The sequence below is a fragment of the Loxodonta africana genome, chromosome 3 (genome assembly GCF_030014295.1).
Source record: "Loxodonta africana isolate mLoxAfr1 chromosome 3, mLoxAfr1.hap2, whole genome shotgun sequence".
Taxonomy (NCBI): domain Eukaryota; kingdom Metazoa; phylum Chordata; class Mammalia; order Proboscidea; family Elephantidae; genus Loxodonta; species Loxodonta africana.
This window is the reverse complement of record NC_087344.1, coordinates 180,157,231-180,172,531: the sequence shown is the minus strand read 5'-3', so window position 1 is coordinate 180,172,531 and position 15,301 is coordinate 180,157,231. Positions and strand designations below refer to the sequence as shown.

At 40.5% G+C, this 15,301-nt stretch overlaps 1 long non-coding RNA gene across 3 annotated transcripts in view; it reads right to left on the bottom strand.

The window, feature by feature from the left end:
* Window positions 1-15,301, bottom strand: part of LOC111750461 (uncharacterized) — a 48,831-nt gene that overhangs the window by 25,543 nt on the left and 7,987 nt on the right. For all 3 annotated transcript variants that reach the window (XR_010321534.1, XR_002785590.2, XR_002785591.2), the window contains one exon: window positions 7,786-7,964. This is a non-coding gene — a long non-coding RNA (uncharacterized LOC111750461). The remainder of the gene's footprint in view (window positions 1-7,785; window positions 7,965-15,301) is intronic.

Genomic DNA, 15,301 nt, shown 5'->3' with positions numbered 1-15,301 from the left:
GTGCCTGGATGTAAAATGACGCATTATGGTTTAATGGCTTAACTTTGTTATCTGGCTTATTAACTTTTTTTGAACAAACAGAAAAAATTGTAGATTCACTTAATTTTCCTCCTAGAATTTCAAATTGAGCCAGTACTTTCTGTATTTTGGTTTGAAGTAATAAGTTCATTATCTATTGTTGAAGTAACTACTACCTATAGATAACCTAAGGGAGCGTTGGTGTTTCTATGGTACAATTCTTGCCTATCACGTGGGAGGCCCAGCTTCAGTTCCCTGCAGATGCATCTCAGGCACGGCCACCACCTGTCTGTCAGTGGAGGCTTGTGTGTTGCTATAATGATGAATAGGTTTCATCAAATCTGCCAGATGAAGACGAACAAGGAAGAAAGCCCTGGAGATCTATGAATGAAAACTCTGACTCACAGTGGTCAATCCATAACCAACTGGCAGTGTTTACTTCCATAAGTTGGGATGAGTTGATGACAACTAACAACAACATAATTAAAGTGATTATTAAACTCATACACCAATAACTTTCTAAAATAGTCCAGTCTATTTATACTTCACGATGTCTATCTTCAGAATCTTTTAATAAGTACAAATATACATAATTTCATGTTTACCTCGAATAAAGCTAACTCGAGCCAAATAATTTTTTGTTCTCTTTTTTTATTTTCTTGTGATAAGTGATTTTGTAAATACTTACTTTGTAGACAATTCTGGAACATCTATTTTGTAAGTAATGTTAAGTAATGTTTTCATGGTGTATGGTTTAATGTTGAAAAGGTATTTTAATTATAGAACTCTGCTTTCTGAAAGATGGAAAATATTGAAGTACATTTCCACTACAAGTATTGCGTACTGAAAACAGTATGGTCTTTGTTTTGGGTCTTTAAAGAAAAAACTTTTCCCCTCTTGGTGAAAAAAAAAAAACCATACTAAGTTTTTGGTAGAGATGTTAGGCTGTGAAGCAATTCAGTAAGAGATTGTGATTCAAAACATTTTTAAGTATCATTTATTCCTTGTACTATATTTTAAAAAGAGGCTTTGCAACATGTGACATTTATTCTTCTAGTTGCTGAAAATTTCCCCTCTGCTGTTCCCAGTACTGCAGCTGTTGCTTAAGAATAGCATTCTACTACGCATGCCTTTTTCATGTTCTAATCAGTCTAAGATTTTGAAAATCTGGCATGGGTACTTTGGCCTGAGGCAGCTACTTGTGTTACTAGTCTGTTGGAACAACCCTGCCTTGAATGAGAACAGGTTATACCACCAAATGGAAATTATGAAATGAGTTGATCTCTAGGAGAACTTTGAAAAGACTTTTACATAGTGGTTAAGAGCTGCATTCCTAACCACAAGGTCGGCAGTTCAAATTCACGAGCCGCTCCTTGGAAACCTATGAGGGCAGTTCTACTCTGTCCTCTAATGTCGCTATGAGTCGAATCGTCTTACAGCCACGGGTTTGCTTTTTTTTTTTTTTTTTACATCAGAGCGCCCTCCAGTGATTCTGGATTGAGCGTTCTGGGCATGTGCAACAGAATCTGAAATAAGAGAAATGCCACTCTAGTTGAGAAAAAAAAAGCGCTAATTACAGTGTGTGCCTAATTTGATTCGCGAAACGCAAGGTACACAACTCCGCCAAGCCAGACGGTTAGACTCAAAAAGAGCACAGAAAAACCAGCAGGAAAAACGGACGCCTGGACGCCGAACTCTCCGGGGCTACCCGAATTGCCCTGCAAGGGCGTTTCCCGAAAGTTCTCGGATTGGGCCAGAAGTGCCGCATTCCCGGTCACGTGACGTCACCCTACCTCCCCCGCCCCCGGATACGCGAAGGCCTCCCGCATCCACAACCATTTTCCAGCAATTTGCGCACGCGCGGGACTAGGGTTGAAGTCGCGCGGGCACAAGAGTTCTGCAGTCGCTTCACTTCTCCTCCTGGGCGGGCCCAGCTAACGCGGGGGAAGCCGGTTTTTACAACCCGTAGGATGTTTAAGATGTTTAGCCAGTTGATGAGGAAGGAGTTATTGCTGTCTGGTCTCTGTCAGGGCCTTGAGATCTCCGTTCCTCTGCTAGCTCATACATTTCACAACTTCTGTTAACGGTTAACGTAGCTCCTATTTTCTTTTTAATTTCAAATATGAATTATTCTAAATTCCACATTCACAAAAAACATCCAGATGCTCGGTAACTGTAAACGGCGGTGTTCTGTACGTTTTCAAGCTCCTTAAGGAGGAAATGAGTATGGTTTATTTCTCAAGTAGTGCGATTGGAATTGAGGTGACTTTGCTTCTCCCTCTTGTTTTTGCCCGATGTGGTTCACGTTCATCCTTGGATGATCTGTTTGGTGAACTAAGAATTCCACATCGTTCCTATTCCTGTTTTCCCTATTTTAAAGCCAGAGCTGCTGTACTGATCTCTGAGTCTTAATAACTCAGTCAAGTTGGTACCGAAAACCAAAACCGAAACTGTTGCTGACTGTTGTCGATTCTGACTCATAGACACCGGACAGGCCAGGGTAGAACTGCCCCATACGTTTTCCAAGGAGTGGCTGGTGGATTCGGACTGTTGATCTTTTGGCTAGCAGCTTGAACTCCTAACCACTGTACCACCAGGGCTCCAAGTTTGTACCTAAGGACGAATCAGTTCTGGAAGACGCTGGAGCAACTACGCAGAGTGAACTACCGATGAAAAACGATAGGAAGTCCATATATAAAATGATAAAGAGCTTTAACGTATGTAGGAGACTTTTCTCTCCTAGAAGGACAGAATGGTTTCATTGGGGAAGTTTTGTAAAGGTTAGGCTGTAAGCTTAGAATTTAATTTTTTTCCTTCTTTTGATTAGGGCAACCGAGTTGTGGTTTGTTAGAAGTGTCTCAAATGGCTAAAGACAAACTCATCAAATTATACTTTTTATTGAAATCAGCAAGTTGCCCTTCAGAGAATATTCGCTTCAGTTTGTCCTGTGCACCAGAAAGGTTTATTTGGGGCTACGGAAGGTGGAAAAGATAACTGAGTTCTTGTGTACACAAATTTTATTAAAATGTCAAAGGATGGTTATGTGTTTCTATAGAATTGCCCCAGCCCAGCCCAGTGCCGTCCAGTCCATTCCGACTCCTAGCGACCCTATAGGACAGAGTAGAACTACCCCATAGAGTTTCCAAGGAGCCCCTGGTGGATTCAAACTGCCAACCCTTTGGTTAGCAGCCGTAGCACATAACCACTATGGCACCAGGGTTTTGTTCTATAGAATTAGCAACTGTAAATATTTATCTATGACAAAATTGATGCCAATAGCCTGTCATGCATTTACAATGACCATTACGAAACAGCTGCAAAATCGGGTAAAAGGAGGACCACCTACTTCACTTTAAAAATGAGAGAGAGAAACATTAAAGTACGCCTGCATTTTAAGGAGAAGCCAGGATTTACGGCTGGGTAACAGCATTTCTCAGAAAAGAATTTTCCTTTGGACAGAATAAATAGGAGCTTGTTATTTTTTGTGTTATTTTTTTCTTATATTGAGGGCTTGTGTGCATTTTCAACATTGTCTTAATGCTGCAATAGTATTCAAAAATAATTATGAGAAGGTAAACTTGATAGAGAATTTGTTTTTACAGCCTGTAGGACATTGAGAAGCTACTTGCTGAGAAAGGAGTTACTGCCGTCTGGTCTATGTTATGAGGCCAAAGCATTACACTGATGAACCTCCTTTTCTTTTTATGCCCTCTGTTTTCTCTTCTACCACTATTCTATAACAGCCTTGAGGTTGCTATTGGAGTTTAGGGACAAATAAAACCAAAACACCAAACCCACCACTGTCAAGTTGATTCCGACTCATAGCGACCCTACCGGACAGAGTAGAACTGCCCCATGGAGTTTCCAAGGAGCGCCTGGAGGATTTGAACTGCCAACCTCTTGGTTAGCAGCTGTAGCACTTAATCACTACACCACCAGGGTTTCCAGGGACAAATAAGAGGTTGTATAATGTAGGCCATGCCGTAATGATGAAATATTTCTGTGGTCTTGTCTCTAAGGCTCTGTCCTTGATGACAAAATACAGTGCAATGTGCTGTGACGGTTATCAAACTTTCACTCCATATTAGTTATTATTCACCACTTTTAGTCTACATGGCTGTAATAATAACTGCTTTCTTTCAGGTCTTTATGTGTTCAATCTTTACAAGTTGTTTGCAATTAACAGATGGAGAATAAATGTTGTATACAAATCTTTTTATAGGCAAGGAGACTTATTATCATAGCATAAAATGTAGAGGAATGGTCATTTAATGAACTTTTGAATACCTCTGTTTAAGGTACCCAAGTGCTAGGAAAACAAAGATGAATAATACACAGCCCTAGCCCTCAAAGGGAAACCCTGGTGGCGTAGTGGCTAAGTGCTACCGCTGCTGACCAAAGGGTTGGCAGTTCAGATCTGCCAGGCGCTCCTTGGAAACTCTATGGGACAGTTCTACTCTGTCCTATAGGGTCGCTATGAGTCGGAATCGACTCAACGGCACTGGGGTTAGCCCTCGAAGAACATAGTCCAAACATAATAAGATTATGAGCCAGAAGAGAAATGGTGGATAGGGTGGCTAGGCTGACAGCCTGTACCTACAAAACTCAAAGGGTGCTGGAACCTTGATTTATTCACTTCTGTTAAGGTCTGATCTTCCATTTTGCAGGGTTTGATTTTGTCAACACAAAGTTGATCAGTTTGTGAGAGACAGACTTGTGCCCTCAAAGCTCATTAGAGACACATATTTAAACCAGGGTGTCATTAATTTGTAGGGAGGTTTTATGTTTACATTGACTGCACATTTTTGGGAGTCCCTGGGTGGTGCAAATGGTTAAGCACTTGACTACTAGCTGAAAGGTTGGCAGTTCGAACCTACCCTGAGACACTTCAGAAGACAGGCTTGGCAATCTGTTTCTTCACAGCCTTGAAAACATGGGGTTGCCACTCAAGAGCAACTGACAAAAACAGTCAATATAAAAATTATTACTGAGATATTTTACATTCTTTTTTTGTGTGTGTGCCTGGATTAATACTTTCTACATCTGGTTAATTTTATCCATGATATGTTTCTTCTCTTTTCTTTTTTTTTTTTGGTGGTTAAATATAATAAAACATTTGCCATTTCAACCATTTTTATGTGTACAATTCAGTGACATTAATTACATTCACCATGTTGTGCAAATATCACCACTATCAATTTCCAAAAAATTTTTTATCGCCTTTAACAGAAATTCAGTACTCCTTAAGGAATAACTCCCTATTTCCCCCTCCAGCTGCCTCTCATAACCCTTTGGTCTCTATGCATTTGCCTATTCTAGATATTTCATATAAGTGGGATCATATAACATTTGTCAATCGTGTCTGACTTATTTCCCTTACTATAGAACGTTCTCAACTTTTATTTGTGTCACAGCGTGTGTCATGTATTTATGGCTGAATAATATTCCATTGTAAGTATATACTACATTTTGTTTATCCATTCATCTGTGATGGACGCTTGGATTGTTTCTATTTTTGGCTATCGCGAATAATGCTGTAATGAACATTGGTAAAAAAAGTATCTGAGTCCCAGTTTTCAAGTCCTTTGACTCTATACCTAGTGGAATTGCTAAGTTGTATGGTGATTCTGGAAACGCTGGTGGTGTAGTGGTTAAGAGCTAAGTCTGCTACCCAAAAGGTGTGCAGTTCAAATTCACCAGGAGCTCCTTGGAGAAACACGGTGGGGCAATTGTACTCTGTCCTTTAGGGAATGGACTCCACGACAATGGGTTTGGTTTTTTTTGGTTTATGGTAATACTATGTTTGACTTTTTGGGGGAACCACCAAACGGTTTTCCATAGCAGCTGCACTATTTTACATTCCCACCAATGACCGACAAGTTTTCCAATTTCTCCATATCCTTGTCAACACTTGTTTTCTGTTTTTCCAATAATAGACATCCTAAAAAAAAAGCAACCCATTGCTGTCCAGTGGATTCCGACTTACAGCAACTCTATAGGACAGAGTAGATCTGCACCATAGGGTTTCCAAGGAGTGCCTGGTGGATTTGAACTGTCGACCTTTTGGTTAGCAGCTATAGCTCTTAACCACTGCGCCACCAGATTTCCTGTAGCCATCTTAGTAGAGGGTAAGGTGATATCTCATTGTGCTTTTAATTTGAGTTTCCCTGATGGTTAATGATGTTGAGCATCTTTTCATGTGCTTATTAGCCCTTTGTGTATTTTCTTTGGTGAAATGTCTATTCAAGTCCTTTGCCTGTTTTTTGATTTGGTTGTTTGTCTTTTCGTTGACGAGTTGTGGGAGTTCTTTATATATTCCGGATTTTAAGCCCTTATCAACTATATGATTCCCAAATATTTTCTCCCATTCTGCAGGTTGTGTTGTAAAGTCCTTTGATGCACAAAGTTTATTTTGATGAAGTCCAATTTACCTATTTTTTCTTTCGTTGCTCGTGCTTTTAGTGCCATATCTAAGAATTCTTTGTTGAAAACTAGGTCCCAAAGCATTTCCCCCTTTTTATTCTAAGAGTTTTACGTCTTACATCATTGATCCATTTTGAGTTAATTTTCATATACGATGTGACTTATAGGTCCAACTTCATTCTTTTACATGTGGAGATCCAGCTGTCCCAACACATGTGTTTTTAAAAAAGAAATGTACTTTTATTTTAAATGTATTTTAAGATTACTAATTACAATCATATTACTAACAATTTGAAAAATAGAGAAAAGCAAATAAAAATTGCCATAATACAATAATCACCCAGTCTTTTTATGGTGCATTTAGGAAAACCTGGTGGTGTAGTGGTTAAGTGCTACAGCTGCTAACCAAAAGGTCAGCAGTTCGAATCCACCAGGCGCTTCTTGGAAACTCTATGGGGCAGTTCTACTCTGTCCTATAAGGTTGCTATGAGTCAGAATCGACTCAACGGCAATGGGTAATTGTATTTATTTGTAATCATAGGCTACACATTCATATTATGTTCATTTTTTCCCTTCATGTACTAGTACGTTAAAAAAGCATTTTTCTATATTATTGGAATTTCAAATGCCTGTACAATCTGTAGATATGTCATAATTTATCATTTTTTCATGTATGTAAATTTATTTCTCTCTCTATTTTTTGGTATAAATAACAGTACAATGGACAGTTTGATGGTTACTGTGCTTGTTTTCCTGTGTTGTAGGATAGTTCCTGAGAATCAGTCCCCAGAAGTGGAATTTCTGAGTTAAAGGATATTACTATTTTCATAACTCAACTGCCAAATTGTTTTTCAAAAGGATTTTTATCATTTATATGTGTGTGTGTGTATATATATATGTATGTATATATCAAAAACCACTGCCATTGAGTTGATTCCGACTCATGGTGACCCTATAGGACAGATTAGAACTGCCCATAGCGTTTCCAAGAATTTCCAAGGAGCACCTGCTGGATTCGAACTGCCGATCTTTTGGTTTGCAGCCATAGCTCTTAGCCACTATGCCATGAGGTTTTCCAAATATATATATGTATAACTGTACTTTAGATGAAGGTTTATAGAACATACTAGCTTCTCATTAAACAATTAGTACACATACTGTTTTGTGACATTGGTTACCAACCCCACAGCATGTCCATCCCCAGCACACATTAATGGCAGCCCCACACCCTGGAACTGAGTTGGCGAAGAACTGACTCTTTGAAACCTAGGAGGCTGTGGCCCTACCCTTTGAGATCCAGGAGACCATGGCCCCACCCTTTGAAACTGAGAAGGCCCTACTTACCATGCTCCTTCCAACAGTTCTGCTGATCTGAGCTGCTCCATGGATGATCCTTTTCTTTTTGTGGAGGACAACAGATATAGCTCCATTGACCTCATTCCTATTTATAGGATTCCAAGAGGCAGACAGTGTTCTTTTTGTTCTTTCTCTTTCCTCTTCAGTTTAAGCTGATGGGTTTTCTGCTGTGGTAGTTGGTTAAATCAATCAGTTACAGGCTTAATCTCTTTAACAAAAGATTGTATAGCCACATCTTTGGTGAAGATTCTAGAACACGTGTCCTTAGTTTGTACAACAGAATTTTCCAAATCTTTAAGCTCACTTTCATTTTGCACAGTTCATTTTTAGGCCCATCTCTTTCCTCTTGCATTTTACTATAAGCAGCAAGGAGAAATCACATGGTATTTTTAAGATCTTGCTTAGAAATCTCATCAGTCAGACATTCAAGCTCATACAAGTTCTACCTTTTGCCAAACACTTGAACATATTTCAGACAAGTTTTTTGCCAAGACAAGTTTTTTGATAAAAAGCATCACCCTTCTTCCATTGTCTGATCACATGTTCATCATTTCCTTTTAAAGCCTCACCAGAAGTACCTTTAACATCTACATTTTTAGCAACATTCTGTTGCTGGCACCATGTGTATTCTCTAAGACAATAGAGACTGTTTCTATAGATCTCCTCACTTGCTTCTGAACCCTCACCGGAAAGGTCTTTGATGTCCATAATTCTACCAATAGTCTTCTTAAGGCAATCTAGGCTTTTATTATTACTGCCTTAAAAGTCTTCCAGCCTCTACCCATTACCCAGTTCCAGAACCACTTCCACATTTTAGGTATCTTTTTGAGCAGCATAACCCTCTTTTGGTACCAAATTCTGTCTTAGTTGTCTAGTGCTGCTGTAACAGAAATACCACAAGTGGATAGCTTTAACAAACAGAAATTTATTTTCTCATGGTTTAGGAGGCTAGAAGTCTGAATTAAGAGCTCTTGCTCCAGTGGTATCCCTAGAGAGGTGTTGGGGTTGCAGGGGGTGCAGAGGGCACCCCCTGACACTGTCAGAAAGGGTGACACCAAAATGACCCAAGGGTCTATGGCAGTGAAGGCAGCAGTGGTGGATGGGGTGGCAGCAAGTGGGCCAGCATTGTAGGGGAAGGGGCCACCAAGGCAGTGGCATCACTAGGGTTGGTGTCACCCATCACCCAGTGTGGTAACTCATCACCACCCACCACCCATCCCCCCTCCTGTCACCCAGTGTGGTAGCTCATCACTACCCCTCCATCACCAACCAGTCAGGGTGTGGGTGGGGTGGCAGTGGCACCGACCATTAAGCAAGAAGATGACTTTACCTTGTCCAGTAGGAGAGGGGAGAAACTGTGGGGAGCCACGGGGGGCAGAGCTAGTAGGGGCAGGGCTGCATGGCATGTGGGCAGGGTGGGGTTCCCGGGCTAGCCTTGCCCACAGGGGGTGAAGATGGGTGTGTGACACCATGAGTTACCACACTGGGTGGCACCAACCCTAGTGACACCACTGGCCAGCTCTAGGGGAAGGCCTTCTCTTTCTGTTGGTTCTGGAGGAATGTCCTTGTCTCTTCTGAGCTTCTGCTCTTGGGCAATTTTGTTTGGCTTGGCATTTCTCTTCCACCATCTCTGCTTGTTCATTTGCTTGTTTAATCTCTCTTATATCTCAAAAGAGACTGACTCAAGACATATCCTACACTAATCCAGTCTCATTAGCAACAAAGACAACTCGTTCCAAAATGGGATTATAACCACAGTCATAGAGGTTAGGATTTACAACCCATATTTTAGGGGAACACAATTCAAGCCATAACAGGGTCTAACACATCATGCCAGCACATCCTTCCTCATCTTGCTCAGGCTTTGACATCCCGTGCCAGGGCACCCCTTTCCATGGGTGCCCTCTCTATCCTGTGTGGGCTCTGACATGCTGTCCTGGGCTGGTCTACCTTGTTCTGCTCCACCTAATGTCTTTAGGAGAGAATTATTCAGTAGAAGAAGAGAAAGGGAAGAGGAATAGCAAAGGTGTTTTTTTTTTTTTTTTTAGTAAAGACCCAAAGGAAATGAGAATGCTAGCCCTGTGGGTATTTTGGGGAAGAATATTCCAGATAAGGAGCAAGTGTAACAGCTCTGTAGTAGGAGCATGACTGGTGTGTTGGAGAAACGTCAAGGCCATGTGGTTAAACAGTTTGAGTGAGCGGGATTAGATGAAGTCATGGAGGGAAGGATTAAGATAGAGTAGGAAAGGTGTAGATCAGATAAAGCTTTTAAGGCCTTTAGACTTTACTCTGAATGAGATGGGAAACTACTGGAGGGTTGAACAGAGGAGTAAGAGCATCTGCCTTAGGTTTTAACAGGCTCCCTCTGCCTATTCTCTGTCCTAGGAATAGAGGAAAATAGGCAAGGACAGAAGCCAGGACATCAGTTAGAAGGCTATTGCAACAACCCAGGTGAAAGATGATGATGGCTTAGATCCTGATGGCAGTGGAGGTGGTGAGAAGTGATTAAATTCTGAGTAAGTTTTGGAAGTGCAGCTGGCAGGAATTGCTGACTGACCAGATGTGGGATATGAGAAAAGGAGAGGAGTTAAGAATGGTACCAGGATTTTTGGCCTGAGCAACAAGAAAATAGAATTGCCATTAATTGAGATGAGGAAGGCTGCAGGAGGAGCTGGTTTCAGGGGGAGAGGTAGGTACAAGGAGTTAAGACTGAGTTTGAAACCTTTGCTAAAAATCCAAGTGGAGATGGCAAATAGGCAGCTGGATATTCAAGTCTGAGTTGGAGATATAAATTTGGGACATCATTAATAAGTAGATGTTATTTAAAGCCATGCGGCTGAAGAAGATCATTTAGGGAATGAGATCATACAGGGAAAAGGGAAGCCTAAGAACTAAGACTTGGAGCACTCCAACATGTAGAAGAAGTTGGAGGCATTGAAAAGGAATGAGCAAAAGAGGCAAAGAAGGAGCTGTCAGAAAGGTAGGAGGAAAAGTGGGTAAAAAATGGTACCCCATCGTTACTTTCATTTGCATTTCTTTAATTACTGGTTGTATGTTTCTTTTTGTAGATCGTTCATAATCTTTATCAACTGGGCTTTTATGGTTCAATTTTTTAATTGTGAAAATATGTATAACAAAACGTACATCATCTCAACAATTTCTACATGTACGATTCAGTGATACTGATTACATTCTTCAAGTTGTTGCAACCATTCTTGCTATCAATTTCCAAATAATTCCACCATTGTTAACATAAACCCAACACCTCTAAACAAAAACTCTCCCTTGGTCTCCCATCCTACCCCTGATAACCACTAATAATCTTTGGTTTCTTATGGTTTGGCTTTTAAAAATCAAATTGTTTCAATTTTTTAATGTAATAAGGACTTTAACCCTTTGTCATATTAGTTGAAAATATTTCTTCTATCTAGTCTTTGCATTTTATTTTGGTTATACGGAAGTTTAAATATTTATGTAGTAAATATATCAGTGTTTTTCTTCATGACTTATTCTTATGAAGTCTAGAAATTTGTCTCACCCTCCATAGATTTCATAGATCATTGAATTTGGCTTTCTTCTAGCATTTAATTTTTTTGATTTTTATTAACTTGTTACTCATCTAGAATTAGTTTTGGTGCATAATGAAAGGTTAGAGTTTAAACCCATTTCCTCCCATCAAGCAGAGGGCTCAGGCAAACACCAGCAAGCACCATTTGGTGCAAGCAGGAATTCACACACAGAAGGGCCAGTGGGATGCATGCAGCCATGTACTCACCATCTGGGAGAGAGGCATACTTGCTTGAGGTACCTGGCTGCACTGTGGTCAAACATGTGCATACCCTTGAGAGGGGAGATAAGTTTGGGTGCCAAATGGCCTAAGTGTAAGTGCTAGCTGTTTAGGGGGTTGCTGGGACCACCAACTGCCCAGCACGTGAGACTTTGGGAGAAGATGAGATTGAGCACCTTGATATACCAGCCACCTCATTGGCAGGTGACCCAGGGAGAACTCCTGGGGTCATTCTTTGGACAATCCTTTTTGTCTCTCCACATCTCAAACTGTTGATCAATTATCCCAACACTATTGTTATTGAATAACCTATCCCTTTTATGTCAATGATCTGTGATGTCTCCTTTTTGTTGTTGTTGTTAGGTGCCGTCGAGTCGGTTCCGACTCATAGCGGCCCTATGCACAACACAACGAAACCCTGCCCAGTCCTGCGCCATCGTTACAATCGTTGTTATGCTTGAGCTCATTGTTGCAGCCACTGCGTCAATCCACCTCATTGAGGGTCTTTCTCTTTTCCGCTGACCCTGTACTCTGCCAAGCATGATGTCCTTCTCCAGGGACTGATCCCTCCTGACAACATGTCCAAAGTATGTAAGACGCAGTCTCGCCATCCTTGCTTCTAAGGAACATTCTGGTTGTACTTCTTCTAAGACAGATTTGTTCGTTCTTTTGGCAGTCAATGGTATATTCAATGTTCTTTGCCAACACCACAATTCAAAGGCGTCAACTCTTCTTCGGTCTTCCTTATTCATTGTCCAGCTTTGACATGCATATGATGCGATTGAAAATACCATGGCTTCGGTCAGGCGCACCTTAGTCTTCAGGGTAACATCTTTGCTCTTCAACACTTTGAAGAGGTCCTTTGCAGCAGATTTTCCCAATGCAATGAGTCTTTTGATTTCTTGACTGCTGCTTCCATGGCTGTTGATTGTGGATCCCAGTAAAATGAAATCCTTGACAACTTCAATCTTTTCTCCGTTTATCATGATGTTGCTCATTGGTCCACTTGTGAGGATTTTTGTTTTCTTTATGTTGAGGTGTAATCCATACTGAAGGCTGTAGTCTTTGGTCTTTATTAGTAAGTGCTTCAAGTCCTCTTCACTTTCAGCAAGCAAGGGTGTGTCATCTGCATAACGCAGGTTGTTAATGAGTCTTCCTCCAATCTTGATGCCCCATTCTTATTCATATAGTCCAGCTTCTCGTATTATTTGTTCAGCATACAGATTAAATAGGTATGGTGAAAGAACACAACCCTGCTGCACACCTTTCTTGACTTTAAACCAATCAGTATCCCCTTGTTCTGTCCGAACAACTGCCTCTTGATCTATGTAAAGGTTCCTCATGAGCACAATTGAATGTTCTGGAATTCCGATTCTTCTCAGTGTTATCCATAGTTTGTTATGATCCACACAGTCAAATGCCTTTGCATAATCAATAAAACACAGGTAAACATCCCTCTGGTATTCTCTGCTTTCAGCCAGGATCCATCTGACATCAGCAATGATATCCCTGGTTCCATGTCCTTTCTGAAACTGTCCTGAATTTCTGGCAGTTCCCTGTCGATATACTGGTGCAGCCGTTTTTGAATGATCTTCAGCAGAATTTTGCTTGCGTGTGATATTAATGATATTGTTCTATAATTTCCACATTCGGTTGGATCACCTTTCTTGGGAATGGGCATAAATATGGATCTCTTCCAATCAGTTGGCCAGGAAGCTGTCTTCCATATTTTTTGGCATAGATAAGTGAGCACCTCCAGCACTGCATCTGTTTGTTGAACATCTCAATTGATATTCCATCAATTCCTGGAGCCTTGTTTTTTGCCAATGCCTTCAGAGCAGCTTGGAATTCTTCCTTCAGTACCATCAGTTCCTGATCATATGCCACCTCTTGAAATGGTTGAATATCGACTAATCCTTTTTGGTATAATGGCTCTGTGTATTCCTTCCATTTTCTTTTGATGCTTCCTGCATCGTTTAATATTTTCCCCCATGGAATCCTTCACTATTGCAACTCGAGGCTTCAAGTTTTTCTTCAGTTCTTTCAGCTTGAGAAATGCTGAGCGTGTTCTTCCCTTTTGGTTTTCCATCTCCAGCTCTTTGCACATGTCACTATAATACTTTATTTTGTCTTCTCGAGAGGCCCTTTGAAATCTTCTGTTCAGTTCTTTTACTTCATCAATTCTTCCTTTTGTTTTAGCTGCTCGACATTCGAGAGCAAGTTTCTCAGTCTCCTCTGACATCCATCTTGGTCTTTTCTTTCTTTCCAGTCTTTTCAGTGACCTCTTGCTTTCTTCATGGATGATGTCCTTGATGTCATTCCACAACTTGTCTGGTCTTCAGTCACTAGTGTTCAATGCGTCAAATCTATTCTTGAGATGGTCTCTAAATTCAGGTGGGATATACTCAAGGTCATATTTTGGCTCTCGCAGACTTGCTCTGATTTTCTTCAGTTTCAGCTTGAACTTGCATATGAGTAATTGATGATCTGTTCCACAGTCAGCCCCGGCCTTGTTCTGACTGATGATATTGAGCTTTTCCATTGTCTCTTTCCACAGATGTAGTCAATTTGATTTCTGTGTGTTCCATCCGGCGAGGTCCATGTGTATAGTCGCCGTTTATGTTGGTGAAAGAAGGTATTTGCAATGAAGAAGTCATTGGTCTTGCAAAATTGTATCATTTGATCTCCGGCATTGTTTCTATCACCAAGGCCATATTTTCCAACTACTGATCCTTCTTTGTTTCCAACTTTTGCATTCCAATCACCAGTAATTATCAATGTATCTTGATTGCATGTTTGATCAATTTCAGACTGCAGCAGCTGATTAAAATCTTCTATTTATTCATCTTTGGCCTTAGTGGTTGGTGAGTAAATTTGAATAAGAGTTGTATTAACTGGTCTTCCTTGTAGGCATATGGATATTATCCTATCACTGACAGCGTTGTACTTCAAGATAGATCTTGAAACATTCTTTTTGATGATGAATCCAACACCATTCCTCTTCAAGTTGTCATTCCCAGCATAGTAGGCTATATGACTGTCTGATTCAAAATGGCCAATACCAGTCCATTTCAGCTCACTAATGCCTAGGATATCGATCTTTATGTGTTCCATTTCATTTTTGACGATTTCCAATTTTCCTAGATTCATACTTCATACATTCCAGGTTCTGATTACTAATGGATGTTTGCAGCTGTTTCTTCTCATGTTGAGTCATGCCACATCAGCAAATGAAGGTCCCGAAAGCTTTACTCCATCCACGTCATTAAGGTCAACTCTATTTTGAGGAGGCAGCTCTTCCCCAGTCATCTTTTGAGTGCCTTCCAACCTGGGGGGCTTATCTTCCAGCACTATATCAGACAGTGTTCCACTGCTATTCATAAGGTTTTCACTGGCTAATGCTTTTCAGAAGTAGACTGCCGGGTCCTTCTTCCTAGTCTGTCTTAGTCTGGAAGCTCAGCTGAAACCTGTCCTCCATAGGTGACCCTGCTGGTATCTAAATCCTGGTGGCATAGCTTCCAGCATCACAGCAACACACAAGCCCCCACAGTATGACAAACTGACAGACACTTGGGGGGGGTCTCCTTTTTAGAATATATTAAATTCTTATGTATTATATTTTACTTATAAAAGTCTAATTACTTTGAAATATTAATATCATGATTTTAATTTTATGAAATATGATCTGTAAAACATTGTATTATTTAACACAAAATA